The sequence below is a fragment of the Oryctolagus cuniculus genome, chromosome 12, assembly GCF_051225735.1.
Source record: "Oryctolagus cuniculus isolate XC-2025 breed Fujian yellow rabbit chromosome 12, ASM5122573v1, whole genome shotgun sequence".
Taxonomy (NCBI): domain Eukaryota; kingdom Metazoa; phylum Chordata; class Mammalia; order Lagomorpha; family Leporidae; genus Oryctolagus; species Oryctolagus cuniculus.
Genome location: NC_142878.1, coordinates 118200592 through 118226986, shown reverse-complemented (window position 1 = coordinate 118226986; position 26395 = coordinate 118200592). Strand labels below are relative to the sequence as shown.

Genomic DNA, 26395 nt, shown 5'->3' with positions numbered 1-26395 from the left:
TGAGCCAGTGCATAGAAGACACATCTATCTTTCTAGCTATTGATCTCCCTACCTTTTTCTGTACCTATTTCCAACAAAATAAATCTAAAAAAATAGTGTGGCTTCAGGGGGGCAACTACTCAATACTCCCTCCCCTCTTGTAGAGGCTTTTAAATGTTCCCACCATAGAATATGAGGTGAAGAATGTGAACAATTCTCATTTGAAAATCCCAAATCCCAGAATTAACATTCATCAAATGAATACATCATACCCTACAAGTATCTACAACTATTTCTCAGTAGAATATTTTAAAAAGGCAAAGATTATCAGGTTACACTAAAAAACAAAACAATATAATGTGTATAGGATTAAAATCTTTTTAAAAACTTTTTGTATTAATACAAAGAGAAATGCTCCATGCAATCCATAGCAGGATAAAATTTGAGGGCCAGCAATGTGGCATAGTGGGTAAAGCCACTGCCTGCAGTGCCGACATCCCATATGTGTGCTGGTTTGAGTCCCAGCTGCCCACTTCTGATCCAGTTCTCTGCCATGGCCTGGGAAAGCAATGGAAGTTGGCCCAAGTGTGTGGAAGCCTGTACATATGTGGCTGATCTGGAAGAAGCTCCTGACTCCTGGCTTCAGACTGACTCAGCTCCAGCCTTTGCAGCCATTTGGGGAGTAAACTACTGGATGGAAGACCTTTCCCCTACCCTTCCTTTCTCTGTGACTCTGCCTTTCAAATAAATAAATCATCCCATATGAGCTCTGCTTTGAGTCCTGGCTGCTACACTTCTGATCCAGCTCTCTGCTATGGCCTGGAAAAGCAGTAAAAGATGGCACCTGGCTCCTGGCTTTGGCTCAATGCAGCTCCAGCCACTGCAGGCATCTGGGGATTGAACCAGTGGATGGAAGACCTTTCTCTCTCACTCCCTCTCTCTCTCTCTCTGTCTCTCAGCTATGCCATTCAAATAAATAAATAAATAAATAGATAGATAAATCTTAAAAAAAAAAATATGTTGTCTTGCCTACCTGAAGTTGTCCTGAACATTGGACTGTTTCCAAAGAAACCATAAGTTTAGTGTTGCCACTGGTGAGCATCTTACTAATCTATTACAGGCTGTGCTTTCTAATGCCATTACACTCTCTCTCTCTCTGCTTCTCTGCAACTCTGCCTTTCAAATGAATTATTCTTTTAAAAAACAGAATGATGATAAGAGAACTGGCTATACTATATGGACAATCCAATACTGGACAGAATGGACTTGAAAACAAAAGATATTAATGGAGCCAAATAAGACATATTTTCTCTAGCAAGAACATCAGTGAATCTGGTCAAAATGACAATTATACGAACACACATTTCTAAGGAAACATGTTGAACAGTTCATGAAAAGTGAGTAAAAATAAAGAGTAGACTGGTCAAGAGCAGTACCTGAACATGACAATATACTACTTGGAATAAGAGACAGGACAACTAAAACACACTGAAAAACCATGGAACATTTTGATTTAATTGATTACACACATACACATCCCACCTCGCTTCATTCAGCAAGAGAATGCATAGTCTCTGCAAGTATGTATGCAATATTTTCCAGAGAAATGATATGCTGGGTCATCAAATAGCCTCAATAGTTGTTGTAGAATTGAACTATGATATGATATTTTCTGCCCACAATGTATCTCACAGGAAAATCAGGGATGCAGTTGGTCTAGTGCTTACGATGCCTCTGTGAATGCCCACATCCTATATTTGAGTGCCTGATTCTGAGTCCTGCCTCAGCACTAAATTCCAGTTTCCTGGAAATGTGCTCTTAGGAGAGATCCAGGAATGGGCCAAATATCTGGAACCCTGCCATTCATGGGACAAACCTGGCTTGAGTTGTAGGCACTAGGCCTCAAGCTGGTTGAGCCCAGGCTATTGTAGAGCATTTGTGGAGAAGACCAGTTGATGGGTGATCTCCATGCTTCCTTCTCTCTCAGCCATTGTGGCAATTTGTGGCAATCAGCATATGGGAGATCTATCTCATTCTCTCTCTGTAACTCTCTTTCAAATAAATAAATAAGTAGTAAATAAAAATTTTTTTGTGTCATCAGGTTACACTTCACAAAAAAGATATAGATGGTTATCTCTTCAGCAATGTATTCTCATGAATACAAAATTGCAAAACACACTGGCAAAAAGACAAAGAAAAAACTAGGCCAAGGGATGGGAACTACAAACTGCACCATAGGTGAGTGGTCCTGGACTGTGAGGAGAAAAAAACAGTAAACATGTTCAAAGAAGTGTTAACTGAATGAATCACTGTTTTTGAAAATTATTTATGAACAAAAGTATATATATATAATCTTTTTCATATTTCCTTCCAAAAATCAATGTAATTGCTATTGTTTACATAAAGGGTATTGCCTATGTCCTCAAACAGGGCACAGAAACATGGAAAATAATCTTAGAAGATTAGCATTTTTTTAAAGATTTTATTGGGGCTGGCACTGTGGTACAGTGGGTTAAAGCCCCAGCCTGCAGTGCCAGCATCCCATACGGGCACTGGTTTGAGTCTCAGCTGCTCTACTTCCAACCCAGCTCTCTTCTATGGCCTAGGAAAACAGTGGAAGATGGCCCAAGTACACGGGCCCCTATACCCATGTGGGAGACCCAAAAGAAACTCTTGGCTCCTGGCTTTGGATCAGCTCAACTCTGGCTGTTGAAGACATTTGGGGAGTGAACCAGTGGAAGGAAGACCTCTCTCTCTCTGGCTCTACATCTATCTGTAACTCTAACTTTCAAATAAATAAAAATAAAAATTTAAAAAGAACAGATAAAAGGGACAAGATTTAAAAAAATATTTTATTGATTTATTTGAGAGGTACAATTACAGACACAGAGAGGGAGGGATAGAAAATATTTCATCCATCTGCTGGTTCACTCCCCAAATGGCCTCAATGGCCACAGTTGAGTCACTCAGAAGCCAGGAGCCAGGAGCTCCTTCAAAATCTCCCATGTGGGTGCCAGAACCCAAGCACTTGAGCCATCTTACACTATGTTCCCAGGCCACAAGCAGAGAGCTGGATCAGAAAATGAGCAGTCAGGACACAAACAGGTACCCATATTGGATGCTGGTGCAACATCACCAGCCCCCAGAAAATTTGAATTTGAGAGTCAACGTCTGGAAGGAGAATGGAGAGATAGGGAGGAAATATTGGAGAAGACGTGATCACTAACCATTAGACATAGAGTAGTCAGAATAGTGAAGAAAAAGACAGGAAGCGTGAACACAATTCAGTACTAATTGGTTATGCAGAGGGTTGAAAGTGGAGTTCAGTTCCATGATGTGTGCATGAAAGACTGCGTGGACACTGGCACAGGAAGTGAAGTTGGGAAAAAATCAACAAGAATATGATGCAAAGAAGTGAGACTGGTACCCATATGGGATGCTGGCACTACAGGCAATAGCTTAACTTTTAAGTCTTAAAAAAAAAATAAAAAGATTGTTTGCACACAATTTATACCTGCAAGACTCAAAGAATCTCCTGAAAACACCTATTTGGTTGGTTCAATAAAAAAGAATACTGGAGTCAACATTGTGATGTAGCAGGTTAATCCACTGATGGCAACACTGGAATCCCATATAGGTGCCAGTACAAAACTTCTCTGTACCACTTCCCACCCAGCTCCCTGCAAAGGTATCAGAAAGCAGAAGATAACCCAAGGGTGTGGTCTCTTCCACCCACGTAGGAGATATGGAAGAAGCTCCAGGATCCTGGCTTCAGACTGTCATAGCAGCAGTCAATGCAGCCATTTGTGTAATGAATCAGCAGACAGAACCTCTCTCTCTCTCCTCTTTCTGTAACTCTTCCTTTCACATTAATAAATAAACCATTAAAAAAAAAAAGATGAAACATGACCACTGCTGGACAATAGTGGGAGTCAGAGAGTATTCTTATTTTATATATTATTGTTTAATGTTGCCTCCTCCAGTTCTTCTAAAAAGTACAAGCAATCCTTTGGGAAACGATAGCAATCTGTCATCTCCAAAGTAACTGATACCTGAAGGTTATGGCCATGCAAACACTGTTAAATATGTGAACAGTTAAATAGACCTCAAATGCTTTCAAATGCTCAAAATTGGCCAAAAGAAAGGAGAATGAAGCATATATAAAACATGCTTAAAAATCATAAAATGAAAGATTGAAACATCATCTCAAAAAGTTGACTCCCTCTAAAACTATGAAAACATATATCTAATTCACTTTTTATTGTCAGAAGCAATCCAACTGACAAAAAGTACTGAGGGTTTAAGCCATAAAGAGGCCAAGGGTGATAGATAGGAAATACAACACCTAAGCAATCTAACCCCAAGAGTCTTTGCCAAAGGCTGCAATGTGGATTGCAGAGGAAGGATACTGCAGAGGGCAGGGACTTGTGCAGTGAGGATGCATAATCAAGGCCTCAGTAGAGTGTGTGCCATGTGAACTTAGGTCACTCCCTATTCCTGCCTCCATGATAGACAAATTGCTATGATGATCCCCTGCCCTTTCAGACTCCTACTTTTTTCAGATCATAAAGCAATCTGAAAAACTGAAAAGTTATTCTGGTTATCTTACTCATGCTCTCACCCTCTACATGGGGTACACAGAAGGCACATAACTTGTTTCCTCTGTTAACAGGTCTATGGATCAAGGGTAGCTACATCTGGAGATAACATGGGTTCCTGGCATTATTTTAGATTCTGGATTTGAGTGTAAAATGATGGAAACATGGGACATTGTGGTCTCTGGTTATGAAAAAATGTCAAGATACCTGTCAGATAGCTGGTGCCGCGGCTCATTTGGTTAATCCTCTACCTGCAGTGCCAGCATTCCATATGGGCACTGGGTTCTAGTTCTGGTTGCTCCTCTTCCAGTCCAGCTCTCTGCTGTGGCCCAAGTGCTTGGGCCCCTGCACCTGCATGGGAGACCAAGAGGAAGCACCTGGCTCCTGGCTTCACATTGGCATAGTGCCGGCCGTGGGGGCCATTTGGGGAGTGAACCAACAGAAGGAAGACCTTTCTCTCTGTCTCTCCCTCTCACTGCCTATAACTCTGTCAAATAAATTTAAAAAAAAAGATATTTGTGGGAGAAGAGACATTCCAGCATGTGATGACCTGGGACCACTCATCTTCAGTGTTGTTTCCTGTGAGAGGATCTTATACCCCCATTCCCATACTGAAAAATGCAGGCAAGGCCACATGACTCCTTCCAGATACAGTGGAAGAAAATTTTGTCACATTTGATACAATCACAAAAAAATCACTGCCCTTTCTCATCCAGCCACAATGACCATCAGTAGACACCATTCTATCAGCCTGAGGTCAAAATGACAGCTGATGCACAGCTTAAATGTGGAAGCCTTGAAGAAGCTGGGTCATTGGTTAACTGAGAAAGCCATTAAAAGACCATTAGCTGCAGTAGATGGTGCTCATAGATAGATAGCACTGCAAGTCCATGGGTTATATCTATGGAATTTTTAATACATAGTGCTTAACACAAATACAGAAAAAAGGGGCCAGCGTGTGGCACAGCAGGTTAATGCCTTGGCCTGAAGCGCCAGCATCCCATATGGGCACCGGTTCTAGTCCCAGCTTCTCCTCTTCTGATCCAGCTCTCTGTTTTTGTCCTGGGAAAGCAGTGGAAGATAGCTCAAGTCCTTGGGCCCTTAAACCCACCTGGGAGACCCAGAGGAAGCTCCTGGCTCCTAGCTTGGGTTCAGCCCATCTCCAACTGTTTTGGCCATTTGGAGACTGAACCAGTGGATAAAAAATTTATGTCTCTCCTCTCCCGGTAACTATGCCCATCAAATAAATAAATAAAATCTTTTTTTTTTTAAAAAAGGTCTCTATATATTTCCATCTACTTCTCATTCTCTCTCAAGTATATATAAATTCAGCATTATAAAAGAATGAGAAAACTTAGAAAAGAATACACCAGTGGCCAGCACTGTGGCTTAGCAAGTAAAACCGCCACCTGCAGTGCTGAGATCCCATATGGGTGTCAGTTTAAGTCCTGGATGCTCCACTTCTGATCCAGCTCTCTGCTATGGCCTGGGAAAGCAGAAGAGGATGGCCCAAGTCCTTAGGCCCCTGTATCCCTGTGGGTGACCCAAAAGAAGCTCCTGGCTGCAGCTCAGTGCAGCTTTGGCCATTGTGGTCATCTGGGGAGTGAACTATCAGATGGAAGACCTCTCTCTCTCTCTCTGCCTCTCTGTAACTCTGCATTTCAAATAAATAAATAAATAAAATAAAATAATACACCTTAGAAACACAAGCAGAAAAAAAATCCCATAGAACAATTTAAATACATCTAGAAAAATCATGTGTAGGGGCCAGTGATGTGGTGTGGTGTGTAAAAGCCACCACCTGTGACACAGGCTTCCACATGTGCACTGATTGTAGTCCTGGACTATTCCATTTCTGATACACTTCCCTGCTAATGTGCCTAAGAAACCAATGAAAAATGGCCAAGTCCTTGGGCCCCTGACAGTGAGGTGGGAGACCGAGAAGAAGCTCCTGATTTCTGGCCATTGTGGCTCAAGTTCAGCCATTGTGGCCATTTGGGGTGTGAAGCAGTAGACCAAAGATCTCTGTCTCTCCCTCTCTCTGTAAACTCTGCCTTCCAAATAAAAAGAAAGCTTAAAGAAATTAGGTGTAGGGGTTGGCACTGTGGCACAGCAGGTCAAGCTACTGCCCGCACTGCCAGCGTCTCATAAGGGCACTGGTTTGAGTCCCAGCTGCTCCACTTCCTATCCAGCTCTCTGCTATGGCCTGGGAAAGCATTAGAAGATGGCCCAAGACCTTGGGTCCCTTCACTCCCTTGGGAGACCTGGAAGAAGCTCCTGGCTCCTGGCTTCACATCAGCACAGCTCTGGCTGTTGTGGCCATCTGGGGAGTGAACCAGCAGATGGAAGATGTGTCTCTCTCTCTTCCTGCCTCTCCTCTCTCTGTGTGACTCTGACTTTCAAATAAATAAATGAAGCTTTTTAAAAAATTAGGTGTAAAGAATCAAGTACCCTTATGATCCCCAGTCTCCTGAGATAAATATTTCTCTTTTTTAAGATTAATTTATTTCCAAGGTAGAGTTACAGAGAGAGAGAGAGATCTTCCATTGGCTAGTTCATTAGCCAAATGGCCACTACAACCAGAATTGGGCCAGACAGAAGCCACTGCCAGGAGACTCATCCAGGTCTCCCACATGGGTGCAGGGTCCCAAGGACTTGGGCCATCCTCTCCTGCTTTCCCAGGTGCATTAGCTAGGAGATGAATCAGAAGTGGGCCACGAGGAATCAAACCAGTGCCCATATGGGTTGCTGCCATCACAGGCAGCATCTTAACCTGCTATGCCACAATGTCAGCTGTAAAGACAAGCATTTCTCATGACAGGCCATAACTAAACAATAAAGGAGGAGAAAATAGCTTATAAGAGATGGCTAGTTGTTGGAAAGGAGTCAATCAAATGGAAATTGTAAGAAGCTGCAGTTAAGAAGACGGTTGAAAATGTTATTAGAGGGGCCAGGCACTGGAGCGTAGTAGGCTAATCCTAGGAAAGCAGTACAAGATGTGCTTGAGAATGGGGGACCCACAAGAAGCTCCTGGCTCCTCTTGGATTGGCTCAGCTCCAGCCATTACGGCCATTTGGGGAGTGAACCTGTGGATGGAAGACATTTCACTCTGCCTCTCTCTCTCTCTCTCTCTCTCTCAAAATTTTAGGCACTGTGGTGTAGAAGGTTAAGCCTCCTCCTCAGTGCCAGCATCTCATGTGGACTCTGGCTCAGTTGAGTCCCAGCTGCTCTACTTCTGATCCAGCTCTCTGCTAATGCACCTGGGAAAAGCAGAGGAAGGTGGCCTAATACTTGAGTCCCTGCACCTGTGTGGGAGACTCAGCAGGCGCTCCTAGCTCCTGCTTACTGGCTCCTGCCTGACCCAACCCCCACCCATTGAGGCCATTTGGGTAGTGAGTCATTGGATGGAAGATCTCTTTTTTTTCCTCTTTCTCACTTTGTATCTCTGCCTTTCAGATAAATAAATCTTTTTTTAGAAAGTTATTAGACTTTAAAATCAAATATTAAATACCTCTAGCAAATATTTATCATTAATATTTATATTTTCTAAAAAAAACTTTACTGATTTAACATAGGGGACTAAATCCTAGTTTTATTTATTTGAAAGACAGAATTCCAGAAAATAAAGCCAATGAGAAAGAGATTGTCTATCTGGTTCACTCCCCATCCATCTACAACAGCCAGAGCTGGGACAGATTGAAGCCAGAAGCCAGGGAAGTCCATGTGGTTCTCCCACATGTGTGGCAGGGGTCCCAGCACTTGGGCCATCTTCTGCTATCCCAGGCATATATATTAGCAGGGTGCTGGATTAGAAGTGCAGCAGCTTGGACTCAAAAAAGCACTCTTATGGGATGCAGGTATGATAGACTGCATTTAACCGATGATTCTGCCCCCCACTTTGAAAATTTTTAATGTCAGGGCCAGTGTTGTGATGTATGGGTAAGGCCACCACCTGTGATGCTGGCATCCCATATGGGCACTGGTTCATCTCGCAGCTGCTCTACCTCAGATCAAGCTCCCTGCTAATGGCCTGGGAAAAGCAGAGGAAAATGGCACAAGTGTTTAGGCCCCTGCTACTGATGTAGGAGACCTGAATGGAGCTCCAGGCTCCTGCCTTCAGTCTGGCCCAGTGCTTGATTATTACAGACATCTGGGGATGAACCAGTAGATGGAAGATGTCTGCCTCTGTCTCTCTCACTCAGCCTTTCAAATACATAAATAAATCTTTCAAAAATTCTAAACTTTGGGATGTTGACTTAGAATTATTTCTTATTGGGGCTGGTGCTGTGGCATAGTAGGTTAAGCCTCCACCTGCAGTGCTGGAGTGCTGGCATCCCATAAGGGCACTGGTTCAAGTCCTGGTTGCTCCATTCCAATCCAGCTCCCTGCTAATGACCTAGGAAAGCAGTGGAAGGTGGTCCAGAATCCTTTAGCCCCTGCACCCATGTGGGTGAGTGGAAGGAGACTCCTGGCTTCTGGCTTGATATCTGCAAGGTCCAGCCATTGCAGCCATCTGGAGAGTGAACCAGTGGATGGAGGACCTCTCTCTCTCTCTCTCTCTCTCTCCCTCTCTCCTTCTAATCTCCCTCTCTCTGTTATTCTGCTTTGCAAATATTAAAATAAATAAATCTTAAAAAATTATTTCTTATCCTTGGTAACTTACTGTTTAGTGAAAACTTAGCAGGTAACTTTGAACAGTTATATGTTAACAACTTATGAAAACATTTACCAAAAGGCCCAATGCCTTCTATATATTTTAAGAAGCCAAGAGTACATGTATTTAGAAAACTCTATCTTTTACACTTAGCAATTCAAAAAAAAAGTCATCCTACTGCAGAGTAGCCCTTGGTCTCTCTAGCTGCTACACTGCTTTATCTCTCTGCAGCCACTGTAAGTCAGAGATGCTCTTATCCCTGGGCAGGAAAACCTGAGGTTCATTACCTCATGTCAAATTGGATAGGGGCCCCAAATCAGTAATCCATCCCGTGATCACCTTGATGAGAGGATCTGGGTTGCGCATGGCACAAGCATCATGGGCCATCAGGAGTAGGATTCCCTTTGTACCCACAGTCATCCTCCTCACCTTGCACAGCTTGTACTGGGCATTCTCTTCAGTGTGTGTTCAGTTTGTATACCACCTCCTGCTCATGTCTGCCACCACGTGGCTTCTGCTGTGATGTAGTGAACAGCAAGATGGCCCTGTGGTGTCAAAGATCAGGCAGAAATGCTCACCTGTCGGCTTGATGCTGATGTTTGCTCCATCTCACACATATCCATGAATCCAGCAAGGCTTGCAGCATCAGCTTGAACCTTGCTGTGGATTCTGACCCAGCACTGCTACATTATCTTCTCTACCCCCTCTCCAGTCAGTGTACACTTGAGTCCATTTCTCAGGAAGGTGAGGAGAGGGAGACATCCCTTAGGTTGCAGGGACCTGATGATGCACAAGGTGCCACAGCAAAGACCACCAATTCATTTTTTGGCAATTATACTTACAGTGCCTGAGAAATATTAGATAAGTATGGCTTATCTCTTAAGTCATGATCTTCCCAAAGAACAACTTTAAATTGGACTTCATAGGAAGCAATGAACATTGCATCATCTTTTCATCTATTGTTTGTGCTTAGGTGAAAATTACGTTGTGATTTTAAATCACACAAATAAGCATAACCAACTTTTACACATACAACAGTACACACATATAATGCATAGCATACATTATGGCACAGAAAAATATAGAAATCTCTGCAATTCTTTTTAAATCTTTTAATCAGGCCCTATGGCTCACCATGTGGGTAGCCAATTGTACAGATATGAATGTTGATAAGAGGAAAGAGCTTATTTCTACAAGCTGGCATCTTGGGGAAAGAAATATCTCTCTTTTTTTAAGATTTTATTTATTCATTTGAGAGACAGAGCCACAGAGAGTGGGAGAGCCAGAGAGAAAGGTCCTCCACCAGCAAGACCACCCCCAAAATGGCCACAATGGCCAGGGCTGGTCTGATCCAAAGCCAGGAGCAAGGGCCTCCCCCATATCCCCACACGGGTACTGGGTCCCAAGCCCCCTGGGCATCTCCCACCACATTCCCAGGCCACAAAGCAGAGATCCAGAGCCAGAGAGGATCAACAGGGACATGAAATGGTACCCACATGGGATGGTGGTACTACAGGTGGAGGTCCAGCTCTATATGCCACAGTACAGCCCCAGAGAGAGAGAGCTCTTGATATAAAATGTTCTATCTCTGTTAAAGGGTTAATTTTTAAAAGATTTATTTATTTATTTGAAAGTCAGAGTTACACAGAGAATGAGAGGTAGAGAGAGAGGTCTTTCATCCAAAGGTTCACTCCCCAATTGGCTGTGATGGCCAGAGCTGTGTCAATCTGAGGCCAGGAGCCAGAGATTATTCTGGGTCTCCCACTTGGGTGCAGGAGCCCAAGGACTTGGGCCATCTTCTACTGCTATCCCAGGCCATAACTGCTAAAGGGTTTCTTAAAGGACAAGGGTAGCTTCAGGGGGAGGTAAATAAAACAATGAGTCACCTTAATTGACAATATGTAAATGCCCAAGCTTTTTTTCTGATGAGGCCTCTTAACCAGGGGGCTCAGCATCAGTTGGGTGAAGGCTTCTTTGTTAGCTGGGGCAAAAGTCCACCATTATACAAATGCTACTATTCACCAGAGTAATTCAGGCAATATACAGTATCAGTAATTGGTTTTTGCTATATAAAATGTGAAAAGGAAAAGGGAAGGAGGATGGCTTTAGTGTGGTTAAAATTCCTTTTTAAAAGCTCCAATCAACTGAATATAATTATTTCCTCTATTGGTAACCTCAGTTAACCCTATTGTTCCTCAGTGGAAACCTGAAAAATTTACTTCAGCATTTAACTCGGAAAGCAACTCTAGTCCCAGTGATGGTACTGGACACTAACATACATAAACATAATTATATCTTCATTTCAGATTCAGTAGGCACTCTGTTAGAGAAACATCTTTTATTGCATTATTAACTCTTGTTCCTCATAGTCAATTTTATCAGAGGCATCTGGAAATTTACAATAGATTTTTTTAAATTTTTAAAATTTATTTGACAGATGGTGAGAGAGAGAGACAGAGAAAAAGGTCTTCCTTCCATTGGTTCACCCCCCAAATGGCCACTATGGACAGCGCTGTGTGGATCCGAAGCCAGGAGCCAGGTGCTTCCTCCTGGTCTCCCATGTGGGTGCAGGTTCCTAAGCACTTGGGCCATCCTCTACTGCCTTCCTGGGCCACAGAAGAGTTGGACTGGAAGAGGAACACCCGGGACTAGAACTCGGTGCCCATATGGGATGCTGGTGCTGCAGGTGGAGGATTAATCAAGTGAGCCATGGCGCTGACCCATACAATAGATGTTTAAGAGATCAGGGAGCCCCAAGGTCTCTGCTCTACTACTGGGTTGAGGTGTTAGAGTTGGACTGCTCTTGCCACCCCAAAAACACTCCAAGAGACTTTCTCTCATGCAATTAACAAAGGGTAAGGTTTATTGATGATCCGACATGTCGGGGCCCCCGTCCCAGTACAGGCGAGCGGCCCCAAATAGTCTTGGGTTGGGGTTTTTATGCACGTTTAAACAAAGAAAATCAATCATTGCATAGATCAGACAGAGGTATAGAGTAAACAACTGATACAAGTTAAGTGATTTTACAACCAGTTGATTTATGAATACAGGGAGTACAGGATATGGAGTAAGGGCCTGATTAGACCTCAGAGAACTATATGGCCTATACAGGGAGTATCAAAAAGCCTCCTATTGCCAAAAGGGAGGGCCACACAACAAACACAACAAGGTTGCAGGAACTGCCTTGATGATACCTAGGAATGCAGCTGAATGGCGATAAGGGCCATATGGTGGGGTCAGGGTTCCAGGAGGCAAAGAGATATACGGTGACTTCTTCTATCTTACTTAGGTGAAACTAAGGTTAGGCTCACATTGGGGTAATTTACTGACTAATTAACTTTATAGAGAATGGCTATGCAGAGCAAGTCTAACGAGGTCAGGAAAGTTCACCAGAGGAGGTGGGGGGGAGCGGCTTTTAACTTTTTAACCCTTCAGAGGTAGAGCTGAAGCTTGGGCAGCCATTCTCCTGCATTGCCCAAAAGAGATAAACATTGGAATGTATTCTTTGTCCTTGAAACACAATTGGAGGGCCTGCGCTGTGGCTGTGGCATAGCAGGTAAAGCCGCTGCCTGCAGTGCAAGAATCTCATATGGGCACCAGTTTGAGTTCTGGTGAAATTGGAGAAGACCCCCTAAATTTTACACTAAAATGTGGCCCCTTAAAGTTCCCTAGAAATGCTATCTAGGGTGCCACATGTGCTACTGGAATTTTGGGTGCCTTACGATTTCACCACGGGCTTATTACTAAATCCCCAATATTAATAAGCCCAAGAGGGTTCTTGCCTAATATTTAGAGGAGAATTCTAAATACCAGCACAGATAAATGAGGCAGCATGGTACATTTTAAGCTTTTATTTAGTGAGAAAAATACATAGGAGAGTGAGAGCTTTATTTAAGAGAGAGGTAAATAGGGGTTCATACCAAGCACCAGGAACCAGCCATGTGGATGAGCATCTAGGCCAGGAAGCCTAGAGCACATGGCCCAAAGGCCATGTGCCCTGGAGGTGTGGGGCTACAGCAATCCCCCTTCCTAGCAAGAGGCCAGGGAAAAAAAGCTGGCTGTGCCAAGGGGTGGCCCGGCTTTTAACCCACTTCCAAAGGAGAGTGGTTAATTAACCTGATTGGCTGGTGGGCATCCAGGTGTGGCCAGGTAGGGGGATGAGGTCACACAGCAGGGTGGTGAAGGCGTGGTCTTCCAGTTCATAAATCTGATCAATTTTAACCTGTATGCCTGCCTACTTCACTGGCTGCTCCATTTCTAATGCAGCTCTCTTCTATTGCCTGGGAAAGCAATGGAAGATGGCCCAAGTCCTTGGGCCCCTTGCATCCATGTGGGAGACCCAGAAGAAGCTCCTGGCTCCTGGCTTCGGATCGATGTACCTCTCTGGCCATTGTGGCCATCTGGGGAGTTAACCAGAGGATGGAAGTCTTCTCTCTCCCTCTCTGTGTAACTCTTTCAAGTAAATAAATAAATTAAAAAAAAAAAAAACTGAATTGGGTCTCACACTCTATTGTCTTCATACTCCACCCCTTACAGCCACCTGAAAGACCAGTTCCAGGAATTCCGCTCTGCTTGCTGCCCCCTACCTCACCCCCATCCCCCACCTTCCCTGGGGGTCAGGGCCTTCTGTCAGGTGTTCCATCATGGGCACATTGACAGTGGCAGTTGGTTACCCATCTCTACAGATTTATTTTCTCTGAATAAATTCAGTCTGGATATAAATTGGTACACTGCCTCCTCTCTATTCTGTGACTCTTTTCCTAACAGGACACCCTCCCCCCCGCCTCTGCCTCTCTGTAATTCTGCTTTTCAAATAAAATAAACATTTAAAAATTGCACTTAACAACCACCTTCTCTTAAATTTAACGCATATGCAGGCCATGCAATATTGCAATAGAACACCATTTTTTTCTTAGTCATAAGATCCTGACTATATCTTGCCCAATCAGCCACGATGCAACTCAAGGTGATTTTGGATGGAAATTAAATTGAACCACTCATATTTCACCAAAGAGGAAGAAATCCTCATACAAACAATCAAATGAGTACTCTTCCAAAAAATATTCAAATTTCCTCACAGGGAGGCTGAAGTAAAAATCTTAGAATCTGTCTCCCACACACCAGTATCACAAAAAATGACCTAAACCAGTTCCAAATGCCATGAGCCCAAAGAGCAGAGGCAGAAATTGCAGGTATGCCCCTGGTTCAACTTACCCAGTCTCTGAGCTGTTGACTCCAGACACAAAGGGGAGCCATGGACTCCCTGCAAGGTAGCTAATGCACAGCAGGAAGATAAAAGAAAGTCCCAGAGAGAAAGTGCTCTCAGAAGCTGCTGGATGTCCCCAGAGTCCCAGCTAAAATATTAGCTCAAGAGCAGCTCTGGGGTGGAGGTACAAGTGACCATTGCCCTCCTTACTAATGTGAAAGGGTTAAGCCACTTGAAAAATACATTCCAGGGGCCAGTGCTGTGGCTCAGTGGGTTAAAGCCCTGGCCTGAAGCGCTGGCATCCCATATGGGCACCAGTTCTAGTCCCGGCTGCTTCTCTTCCCATCCAGCTCAGTGCAATGTCCTGGGAAAGCAGTAGAAGATGGCCCAAGTCCTTGGGCCCCTAACCTGTGTGGGAGACCCCGAAGAAGCTCCTGGCTCCTGGCTTCAGATGGATGCAGCTCCAGCTATTATGGCCAATTGAGGAGTGAATCATTGGATGGAAGGCCTCTCTCTCTCTGCCTCTCCTCTCTGTGTAACTCTGACTTTCCAATAAATAAATAAAATCTTTAAAAAACAACAACAATACATTGCAGACTTCTGGGCTAGCTCACCAATGTTGTTTCCAGACACATAATCTGGCTCTTGATGCTCACCGCTTCAATTCGCCATAGCTGAGTGCTGGCCAGAGGAAAGGGTGTATTTCCAGAAGGCAGCTACAGTCTTGGGAAAGAAAGTCCTCTCAAACCAAAGAAGCCTTTTGCTACCAAACTGTGCAGCACAGAGGATGTTTAAAGGGACAGGGGTAATTGGAGCACCAGGCTTGAAATAAAACAATGAGTCTATTCAATTGATAATTATGCAGATTTTCAGACTTTGTTCTGAGGAAGCTCCCACCAGCCAGTCAGGGGAGTCCAGGGTGTCAGGTGGGAGGTGCATTCTGCCTCAGTTGGGGGGAGGGTTCTCTGTCAGCTGGGTCAAAAGCCTGCCCTTCCAAATCATCTCCTTTTTTTCTGTAGGCTTCTGAAAATCTTCTGCAAATATTACTCACAAGATGAGGGGAATGTAGGGTGCTTTCATTAGGACTACCATGCTGTTGGAGGAGGGTGATTGGGGGTTTATAAAGAGGTTCTAAGGCAGGGGGTGCTGGTGTAAGGACTAGATGACCTAATGGGGAGTCCTTGTAAGAGTGGACAAGATGCTTGCTTCTCCCCAGGACCTGTCTATTAGCAGTTTCTAGCTTTATCATGAGAATATCCAGGAAGCAATGATCCCACCCTTCTGAGCTTCTAGTTTTATCATGAGAATAGAAAGAATGTGCCTATCCTACTATTCAGCTGGATTTTTGTTTTACAAGAGCAAACTAGACAGGATTTTGTCCCCAGCCTCTGATTGATTGTTAGCTGTGATTATTCTGCTCATCCAAATTGCAGTTAAAAAACTCCATCCATTTTTCAGGTCTCCTTCTCGTGGAGATTCCCTTATTGTAAGGTCACCACAAAACACACCAAACACTGGAGTAAGGGAAAGGATTTATTGACTAAAACGCAGCAGGCCAGAGGGGAGAAGCAAAGAAGGAAAACAAGGAGAAGGAGAATGTGAGAGATAGAGGCCAGGAGATGGAGAGAAAGAGGGAGAGAGGAGAGAGCTAGAGACAGAAGATGAGAACAGCTGAGAGGAAAGGGGAAAGGAGAGAAGGAAGCAAGACAGAGCAGAGAAGCACATGTTCAGGAACAGCTCCTTTTAAAACTTAGCTGGAGGGCAGGCAGGGAAGCAGGAGCAGTGAATCCCATTAGAATGAGAGTGGAGCTTCACACCAGTGGTTAGGCCATGAGGCCACCTGGCTTCTACTAATGGCCAAGAGGGGGGGCATACAGGCCACAGGTGCTGGGAATCCTAGACAGCGCATTCTCGAGCTAGGAATACAGGGACCAGAAGTGGGTCTGGGTTTGCAATGCCCGACCAGAGGGAGGGAGCCAGCCAGCTGAGGAGCAGCCAGGTCCATCCTCCCGGGAAGTGCCAAAGGAGGCTTTGGGGGTGCGCTGTGCCAACCTTGGCTTGGCCGGGGAAGCCCTCCCATCTCTGTGCCTCTGGCCATGCAGGCAGGCTGCAGGGTCGGGTGTGGCCGTGGGCCTATGGAGCTTGCTGCCCTGCCCGTGGGTGGGGCCTCCATGGGCCAGCCAGGTGGCACAGGGTTCCTGGGGCTGCACCTTGTCCCGGCCCAAGGGAGGTTGGGGGAACCGCGGAGGCACAGAAAAATAGCAGGAATATACAGGCCACAATCTAATACCCCTGAATAGCAGCAAGTGACAGCAAAATACAGAGTGAAGGAGTCTGGAGAAACTAACAGCTTCTTTTGATATTCAGGTGAAACTCAGTCTGTATTAATAATCAGTATGAGCTACAACTTCTTGCATGTCATGTTAGTGTGTGAGACTTTTGTAAACTAGTTGTGCCCAGTGAAAACTGTTAGTAATTATATATACGGTCTAGATAAGTGGTGAGCATGCATCACAATAAGGAGTAAGATTAACTCAATCATAAAACCATGAAGTTCCCAAAAGAAAAACAATAAAATAAATCAAGGGGCCAGCACTGTGGTGTAGTAGGTAAAGCTGCTGCCTGCAGTGCCAGCATCCCATATGGGCACTGGTTCAAGTCCCTGCTGCTCCACTTCCAATCCAGTTCTCTGCTATGGCCTGAGAAAGCAGTAGAAGATGGCCCAAATCCTTGGGCCCCTGCACTCATGAGGAAGACCTGAAGAAGCTCCTGGCCCCTGGGTTTGGATTGGCACAGCTCCAGCCATTGTAGCCAATTGGGGAGTGAACCAGCAGATGGAAGACCTCTCTCTCTCTGCCTCTCCTTCTCTCTCTGTGTAACTCTGACTTTCAAGTGGAGGGATAAATCTAAAAAAAAAAAAAGATACAGACTAGCTCAATGTATTAAAACACAAGATCCATTTTTTACTGCCTGTAATAAACACATCTCGGCTACAAAGATACATACAGACTTTGAAAGTTAAAGGATGGAAAATGATATTCCATGATAACAAAAAGTAAAAAAGAGAAATATTAGCCATGATAATATCATGCAAAACAGACTTTAAAGCAAAAACTATTAAACAAGACAAAGAAAGGCATTTTGTATTAATGAAGGAATCAATCCAACAGAAAGATAAAACTATGTTAAATGTATATGTACCCAATGCCAGGTGCATGATTGCTTTTCATTTTTTTATGATTCATTTATTTATTTGAAAAGCAGAGCTACAGAGAGAGAGAGAGAGAGAGAGAGAGTTCTTTAATTTGCTGGTTCACTCTTCAAATGGCCAGTGGCCAGAGCTGAGCCAATCAGAAGCCAGGAGGCAGGAGCTTCTTCTGGGTCTCCCACATGGATGCAGGGGCCCAAGGACTTTAGCCACCTTCTACTGCTTTCCCAGGCCACAGCAGAGAGCTGGATCAGAAGTGGAACAGTGAGGTCTCAAACCAGTGCCCATATGGAATGCTTAACCTGCTTTGCCACAGTTCCAGCCCCAATGCCTGATTATTTAAAAACCAAGGTTAATGGATCTTAACAGAAACATTGACTTCAATCCAATAGTAATGGGTGACAGCAATATCACAGTTACATCAATACACAGGACAACTAGACTAAGAAAAATCAAAGAAGACAACTAATCTACACTATGGACCAAAGTGACAGAATTGACATATACAGAACATTTCATCCCATAGTTGCAGAATACACATTCTTATCACCAGTGCATGGAACTCCTTCTAGGACAGATCATATGTTAGGCCATAAAGCAAATCTCAGCAAATTAAAAGAAAATGAAATCATACCATGTATCTTTTCTGACCACAATGGAATGAATCTGAAAATTAAGAACATAAGAAACTCTAGAAAGCATGCAAGCACATGGAGTCTGAACAGTCTGCTCCTGAATGAACTGTGGGTCATAGAAAAAATCAAAAAGTAAATAAAAAATTACAGGAAAGAAGCGAAAATGACAAAATACATATCAAAACTTATGATATACAGCAAAAGCAATTCTGAGAGTTAAGTTTATAGCAATTAGTGCTTACCTCAAAATTGGAAAAGGATCAAACAAATGATCTAACAATCCATTCAAAACCTAGAAAAACAATAAACCAAATCACAAGTTAGTATGAGGAAAGAAATTCTTAAAATTAAAGAAGAAATAAAATTGAAACAAAAAAGAAACAAAAGATCAGTGAAATGAAGAGCAATTATTTTTGAAAAAATTAAAATTAATGCACCACAGACCTAAATAATTAAAAAAAAAAGAGTGGAGAAGACACATATTAATAAATTCAGAAATAAAAAGGAAATGTTAGATACCACAGAAATAAAATTCATCAGAAATTATGAAAAAAGCTATATGCCAACAAATAGGGAAATTTAGAAGAAATGGATTGATTCATAGACAGCACAAACTACCAAACATTGATGCATGAAGACACTGAAAACCTAAACAAAACAATAACCAAGATGGAGACTGAATAAGAAATAAAGACCCTCCCCACATAGAAAAAGCCCAGGACTGGATGGTAACATGCTGAGCTCTACCAAGCTTTTACAAAAAAATGAATTCCAATTCCTCTCAATCTATTTCAAACAACTGAGATGGAGGAAATTCTCCCACACTGCTTCTATGAGACCAGCATAACCTTAATTCCAAAACCAGAAAAACATACAACAAAGAGAATTATAAACCAGTATCACAGATGAACAAAATATGATTGTTCACTTGGGCCAAGTGGTATCCCTGGTATGCAGGAATGGTTCAACATATGCAAATTAACAAATGTGACACATCACAATAACAAATAGAAGAATGAAAACTGTTTGTTTATTCATCCTGAGAGAGTGTTGTATTTTATCAAATGGTTTCTGCATCTATTGAGATAACCATACAGGTTTTTTTAGTTATTCTTTTTTTTAAGCTTTATTTTATTTATTTGAAAGACAAAGTTAGAGAGAGGCAGACACAGAGAGATCTTCCATCTGATGGATCACTCCCCAGATGGCTGCAATGGCCGAAGCTGCACCGATCTGTGGCACAGCAGGTTAAAGCTCTGACTTGAAGTGCTGGCATCCCATATGAGTGCCAGTTCAAGTCCTGGCTGCTCCACTTCTGATCCGGCTCTCTGCTATCGCCTGGGATAACAGTAGAAGTGGCACAAGTCCTTGGGCCCCTGCACCCTTGTGGGAGACCCAGAAGAAACTCTTGGCTGTTGGCCAGGAAATGCAAATAAAAACCACAATGAGGTTACACCTTACCAGAGTTAGAATGGCTCTCATACAAAAAATATGAAGCAATGACTGCTGGTGAGGATGTAGGGGGAAAAGTTCCCTAGTACACTTTTAGTGGGAATGTAAACTAGTGCAACCTTTACTAGAGGCAGTATAGCGATTCTTCTGAAATCTGACAGTATATCTACAATATGACCTAGCCATCCCACACTGTGAATGTACCCAAAAGAAGTTAAATTGGCATATTAAAGCTACCTGTATGTCCATGTTTATTACAGCTCAATTCATAATAACTAAGATATGGAATCAACCCAGATGCCAATCAAGTAATGACTGGATAAAAAAATATGGTATCTATGCACTATGGAATACTACTCAGCCACAAAAAAGAATGAAATTCTGTCTTTTGCAATAAAATGGATGCAACTGGAATCCATCATGCTTGGTGAAATAAGTGAGTCTCAAAAAATACAAATATTGTATGTTTTCCTTGATATATATTACTAATATACAGAGTATAAAAGATGTAATGTGTAGGAGCAAAATTTGCATTTTGAGATTATTGTTTATAACATTTTCTTTACTCTCAAGGAACAGTGGTTTTCTTCTACATTCTATTTCTTGAATCCTTCACTTTGTGGAGGGTCAAACATGATTATAACATAAACTGAAAGTATGTCTTGTAAAAATTAAAAGTAAAATCATAATGGAGGGAAGAAGGTTGGGAGCCTGAGCAGGAGAGGGTAGGATAGGAAGTATCAATTTGTTCCTAAATCTGAATATATGAAACACATGAAATTTGTTCACCTTATATAAATAAAAAATTAAAAATAAATAAATTAAAGCAATCAAGAGAACAATTCAATTTCAAAAGCACCAAAGGTAATGAAATACTTAGGAATAAACTTAACCAAGGAAATAAAATACCTAAACATTGAAAACTATAAAAGATTACTGAAATGAATTAAAGATCACACAAATAAATGTATATAAATACACTCTGTTCATGGATTATAAAATATATATAATAAATCAATGTTCCTAGTGATCTACAGATTCATATCATTCTTCATAATACCCCAATAGTTATTTTTAGTCAAAAATTTAAAAAACTATACAGAAAATTAATATGGAATGTCAAAGTATTTAAATACCCAAATATTCTTGAACATAAGATCAAAGTTAAAGGCCTCACATTCTCTTAATTCAAAAGCAAAAGTAATCTAAATAGTGTATATTTGAACAAAACCAGACATACAGGCACAGATTCGGTCTCAGTTGAGAGTCTGGGTAAAATATCTGCATTGCATACTACAGTGTTTATGTTCAACTCTCACCTCTGGCTTCTGAAACCAGCTGCCTGCCAATGGAAAATATGGGAGGCTGTGGGAATGGAACATGTAACTGGGACCCTGTCACCCACATTGGAGGCCAGGATTTGGTTTCCAGTCCAGACCTGTCATTGCAGACATATGCAGAGTGAACCAGATTATAGGGGTTCTAGCTCTCTCTGCCTCTCAAATTAAAAAATAAAAATATTAAGTGTAAATATTTAATGTAATAATCAGAAAATCAAGATTTGAATACCTCATCAATAAAGAAAAAAATTGACTAAATTCAATTTATGATTAAAACCCCAAATAAACTGTTAACTGAGGCAAACTTCCACCACAGAAAGGGCACCTATGGGAAATTTACAATAAACTCTTGTAAAATGGGAATAAGACTGCTACTTTTAACACTTCTATTCAACAGTGTAGTGGATGATTCTACCAAAAATATGAACAAAGCAAAAGAATAAAGCTCCAGATTGCAAACAAAAGAGCAAAATTGACTTGTAATATTGAACACATAGTCTTATATGTAACATATATTCTGAGGAAGTCACTAAAATCCCACTCCAAAAATACAGTAAAACTCAGTATTTTTGCGGAATATAAAGATATAAGTATCAATTATATTTCTGTTTAACAGTGATGAACATTCTAAAAGTATAATTAACAATAACATTCAAGGTAGCATCAAAGAGTGAAAATACCACAAGAAATTTAAGAAAAAAAAAAAAACTTGATTAAACTTAAATCGCACTGATCCGAAGCCAAGACCAGGTGCTTTTCCTGGTCTCCCATAGGGGTGCAGGGCCCAAGGACTTGGGCCATCCTCCACTGTACTCCCTGGCCACAGCAGAGAGCTGGCCTGGAAGAGGGGCAACTGGTACAGAATCCGGCACCCCAACCGGGACTAGAACACAGTGTGCGGTGCCGCAAGGTGGAGGATTAGCCTATTGAGCCACAGTGCCGGCTGAAAAAGGTCTTCTTTATGTTGGCTCTGCCCCCAAATGGCTACTACGGCCAGAGCTATGCCGATATGAATCCAGGAGCCAGGTGCTTCCTCCTGGCCTCCCATGCAGGTGCAGGGCCCAAGCTCTTGGGCCATCCTCCACTGCCTTCCCAGGCCACAGCAGAGAGCTGGACTGGAAGAGGAGCAACTGGGATTAAAACCTGGCACTCATATGGGATGCCAGTGCCACAGGTGGAGGATTAACCAAGTGAGCTATGGCGCTAGCCCCACAAAACTTGAATTTTATACTGAAAAATTACAAAAAAAAACATACAATTTTTAAATGAAGCATTGATTTCAGTAAGCGATTTTAATACTGCAAAAGTATATTCTTCTGGGCCCAGTGCTGTGGTGCAGTGGGTTAAAGCCCTGCCTGAAGTGCCAGCATCCCATATGGGTGCCGGTTCTAGTCCTGGCTGCTCTACTACCTATCCTGCCCTCTGTTATGGCCTGGGATAGCAGTGCAAGATGGCTCAAGTCCTTGGGTCCCTACATCCATGTGGGAGACCCAGAAGAAGCTCCTGGCTCCTGGCTTTGCGTCAACACAGCTCTGGCTGTTCCAGCCATCTGGGGAGTAAACCAGTGGATGGAGGACCTCTCTCTCTGTCTCTACCTCTCTCTGTAACTCCGTCTTTCAAATAAATAAAATAAATCTTTTAAAAAACTATACTTAATATAAATCATTGTGGAAATGTAAATCAAAACCTTAGGGAAATAACACTTCTTATTAAGTCAAATGACTCTGATTCACTATAGATGAATGTTGACATGGATGTGGAGAACAGGGAACCCTCATACATTTCCAGTAAAATATTGCAGCCACTCTAAAAATAATTTGGCAGTTTCCAAGCAATTTCTACATGGGATTATTTATTGCTTCAGCAGTTTCTCTGCCAGGCATGCCACTAAGAGAGACACAATCCACAGGCACATGAATACTGAAGCAATATTTATGAAACCAAATGTGAAAGCAACCCAAATACTGATATGTAAAGAAAGCAATGTTTAGTATATCTTTTATACTGCTATACAATTTGACAATCAAATTATAGATCACAAAATAATGCAATTCAAAAGACAAAGAAAGGGAAGAAATGCAAAGCCATCCCCATATACTCAAACATCCCATTTCCCATTATGACATGCTCAGGAAAGGTCAATCTCTGGAGATAGGTTTAGATTAATGCCTGTGCTGGTCCATTGTGACCATTTGAAGAGTGAACCAGTGGATGGAAGACCTCTCTCTCTCTGTCTCTACCTCTCTCTGTAACTCTTTCAAATAAATAAAATCAATCTTTAAAAAATGCCAATTCACATATTTCTAGATTATGTTTGTATGAATAAACTGCTTTCAAAGATCAGAATTTTAGTTGTGATACTAATTTAAGTATTTTAACACCCCTTAATGTTACACACCAAGAACGATGTTTTGAGTTTATTTTGTTGACAATAATTATGCATACCTATGGACTGCAGTGAGAGATTTTAATTCATGCATACAATGTGTACTGAATAAATTGGAGTAAACAACATTTTCCCTTCTCTGACATTATACTTCAGGGCCTTGGAGCACCTTTCCTCTATTTGTTCCTAAAATATGGGATAGCTTACAGTGGACTGTCGTGTCCCTCGACCAGCAAGGAAGACGCAACCCGAACTCTTCTTCAAGCAGTTTATTCAGGAACCTTGAACAAGCTTCTTCTTCCCCCTCCTTCCCTCTCCCATCCCTCTTATAGCCATCAGCACACCAATCAAAAGCAGCCAAGTGGCAAGGATTGATAGGTACAGCAATACGGAAGCCAGAAGGGAGCTCAGCCATCTCCTTATTAGGAGTTGTTTATTTCTCGCCAGTCCTTCCGGGAGAAAGGAGTCGGCGCCATCTTTAGGACGCCGTGCAATGGCTCCCCACAGTTCCCCCTTTTTGTTTTAGAACCAGGCATCTAAGGATTACAGGAGAAGGTAGGGGTCTGTCCCCCACTGCCAGGCATCCACCTGGAACAGCATCCTTTTCGCGGGGGTGGGATCTGGGATGCCAACCCACATGCAGACAGACTTGCCTTCCAGAGAACGTAATGGCTCGTTCTCTCTGCAGTGCTTTGCCTCGCACCCTGCACCCATGCCTAGCATTCAAGGAAGGCCAGCCATGCTTGCGGTGATTGTCCAGCCTCAAGGGCATAAAAGGCTTGAGCTATCATGGCCAATTCCCGCCGATGAGCTGTCCTCATCCTGCACAAACACCACAGGCAAAATAACACAACAAGTAACAGCAACCCCGTCAAAGCTCCAAGTCCCGCCCACTCCTTCAGGTTGGAGACGGCTGTGCGGATCCAGGATGACAATCCAGATGTGAAGGAGACATCCACACATGTGGAGTTGATGGTGACCACGGCAAGGCACAGTTGCTTCAAGGTGTAGTCAAATTCTGCGGACCAATTCTGCAAGAGCATCTGAGACAACTGTTTAGAGTAATTTGCTGCCTGAGTCATGTTATCGTACTGAACAGAGGTCACACACAACCCTGAAAATTTCCACTCACATCCTAGCTGAGCAAGCTGCCAGAGAGTATCCACCTGCTCCTGTACCAAATCCACACGCTGATTAACAATCATCAAGCCTCCCTTTATATGTACATTTAAGGATGTCTGAGTATCCAAAGCAGCAGCCACGGAGGCCGTCAAATTATTCAGGGTATTAGCAGTTTGAACTGTCCCTGTGAGCGCTATAGCAGCTGTTGTAGTGCCCACAGCTGCAATGGAAATGGCAGTTATAACGGCTGCAGTAACGATCCCAATCAGCAATGTTATAATGAAGATCGAGGGGCTGCTTTGTGACATTGTCTGTTTGCCACACCAGTCGCTCAGGTAACCATCGAGAATATAGAAACATGTCCACGTCCCCATATTAAAACAGGGTCAGGTCCATACCATTGAGCAGTTAGAGGGTCTTTCCACTTCACATAGACTTGTTGTCTTTTGGTTTCAGGATGCCAGTGACGATCAGCTGCAGTTTTCCCTTGATTATCCAGTATTAGAAAATTTAAAATGAAAAGAGCATGTGATAGCCATTTTTGTGGGGAATATGCCATGGTCCCGTATTCCCCCTTTTTTATTTTTTGTAAATATTTTTTTAATGTGGCATTTGCTCATTCCACAATACCTTGTCCCTGGGGATTATAAGGAATCCTGGTGATGAGAGATGTGGAAGTTAGTACAGAAGTGCTTAAAAGAGTTGGAAGTATACGCTGGGCCATTATTAGTTTTTATCTGTATAGGGGTTCCTAGAACAGCAAAGGCCTGAAGGCAATGAGAGATGACATGTTTGGCAGCCTCGCCGCATTGCGGGGTGGCAAAAACAAAACCTGAACATGTATCTAAAGAGACATGTATGTATTTTAGTTTACAAAATTCAGGGAAATGGGTAACATCCATCTGCCAAAGCTGATTAGGCATAAAACCTCTAGGATTTACACCATAATGAGGGACCGGGAGAAATGTGACACAGGAAGGGCAGGATTTTACAATTTGCCTTGCCTGTTCCTGGGTGATTCCGTATCTTACTGGTAAGGTCTGGGCATTGAGGTGATGCAAATCATGACCATGGGATGCTTCTTAGACTTTGTCAGTCTTTCTTTAAAGGATCTGGCTTCTGAGCCAGAGACTGGAGCAGCTAGAAAGAAACACGTTTTTAGCTGAAGTTTAGCATCATTTCACATCTTGGCACCACTTTTAATCTAAACACCCCAATTGGTTATTATCTCTGCAAGATGAGAGATATATCTTTTGACATCTCCAGGGGCCCTCTGGAGGTATCAAAAGTCCAGAGAATTTAGAACTTTGATTTTCAGAAAGTCTGTTAAAGGTGCCAAGAGAACTTAGAGTATCTGGTCAAAATAGAATTCCTTAACATATAGTCAGGGAGATTTTAACACTTTTAGACCACATCTGATCATAATAATATTTAACATAACTTTTTAAGACTTAATACTTTTTATCAATCATAACTTAACAGACAGTAGAGTACACATTTACTTGGCAGAACATGAATTTTTAGGTAAACCAGAAATACAAAAACCTTGAACATAAGAGTTAGCACATGAAATTATCACATAACTCAGAACTATTTAACAGAGTTAAAAAGAGCTTACACGACCTAACTTTAGAAATGGCAGAGTAACTGATTAAGCAGACACTGTTAAAAAGAGACGTTACAGTTTTTGCAACAACAGATTTTAAGATTTACAATTGAGACCATTTCCAGATAATTACTAACATTAGTACACATTTTTAAAAAATCCCATTGTTATAACAGAAGATCAGACTTCAACTTTAGGTTAGTGTAATT

General features: G+C 42.5%; 2 long non-coding RNA genes across 5 annotated transcripts in view; one reads left to right on the top strand and one right to left on the bottom strand.

Moving 5' to 3' along the window:
- Positions 1–15250, bottom strand: part of LOC127489224 (uncharacterized) — a 37548-nt gene extending 22298 nt beyond the window's left edge. For 2 of the 4 annotated variants that reach the window (XR_016217718.1, XR_016217719.1), the window contains exons 1-2: positions 15052–15250; positions 9810–10011 (exon numbers count right to left, since the gene is read on the bottom strand). This is a non-coding gene — a long non-coding RNA (uncharacterized LOC127489224). Of the gene's footprint in view, positions 1–4745; positions 4929–9660; positions 9777–9809; positions 10012–15051 lie in introns of those variants that run through there. The other 2 variants (XR_016217720.1, XR_016217721.1) reach the window with 2 other exon arrangements.
- The window catches only part of LOC149123280 (uncharacterized), a 264057-nt gene extending 237875 nt beyond the window's left edge, over positions 1–26182 (top strand). Inside the window, exon 2 of the long non-coding RNA XR_016217722.1 lies at positions 25633–26182. This is a non-coding gene — a long non-coding RNA (uncharacterized LOC149123280). The remainder of the gene's footprint in view (positions 1–25632) is intronic.
- The last annotated feature ends 213 nt before the right edge of the window (positions 26183–26395 follow it).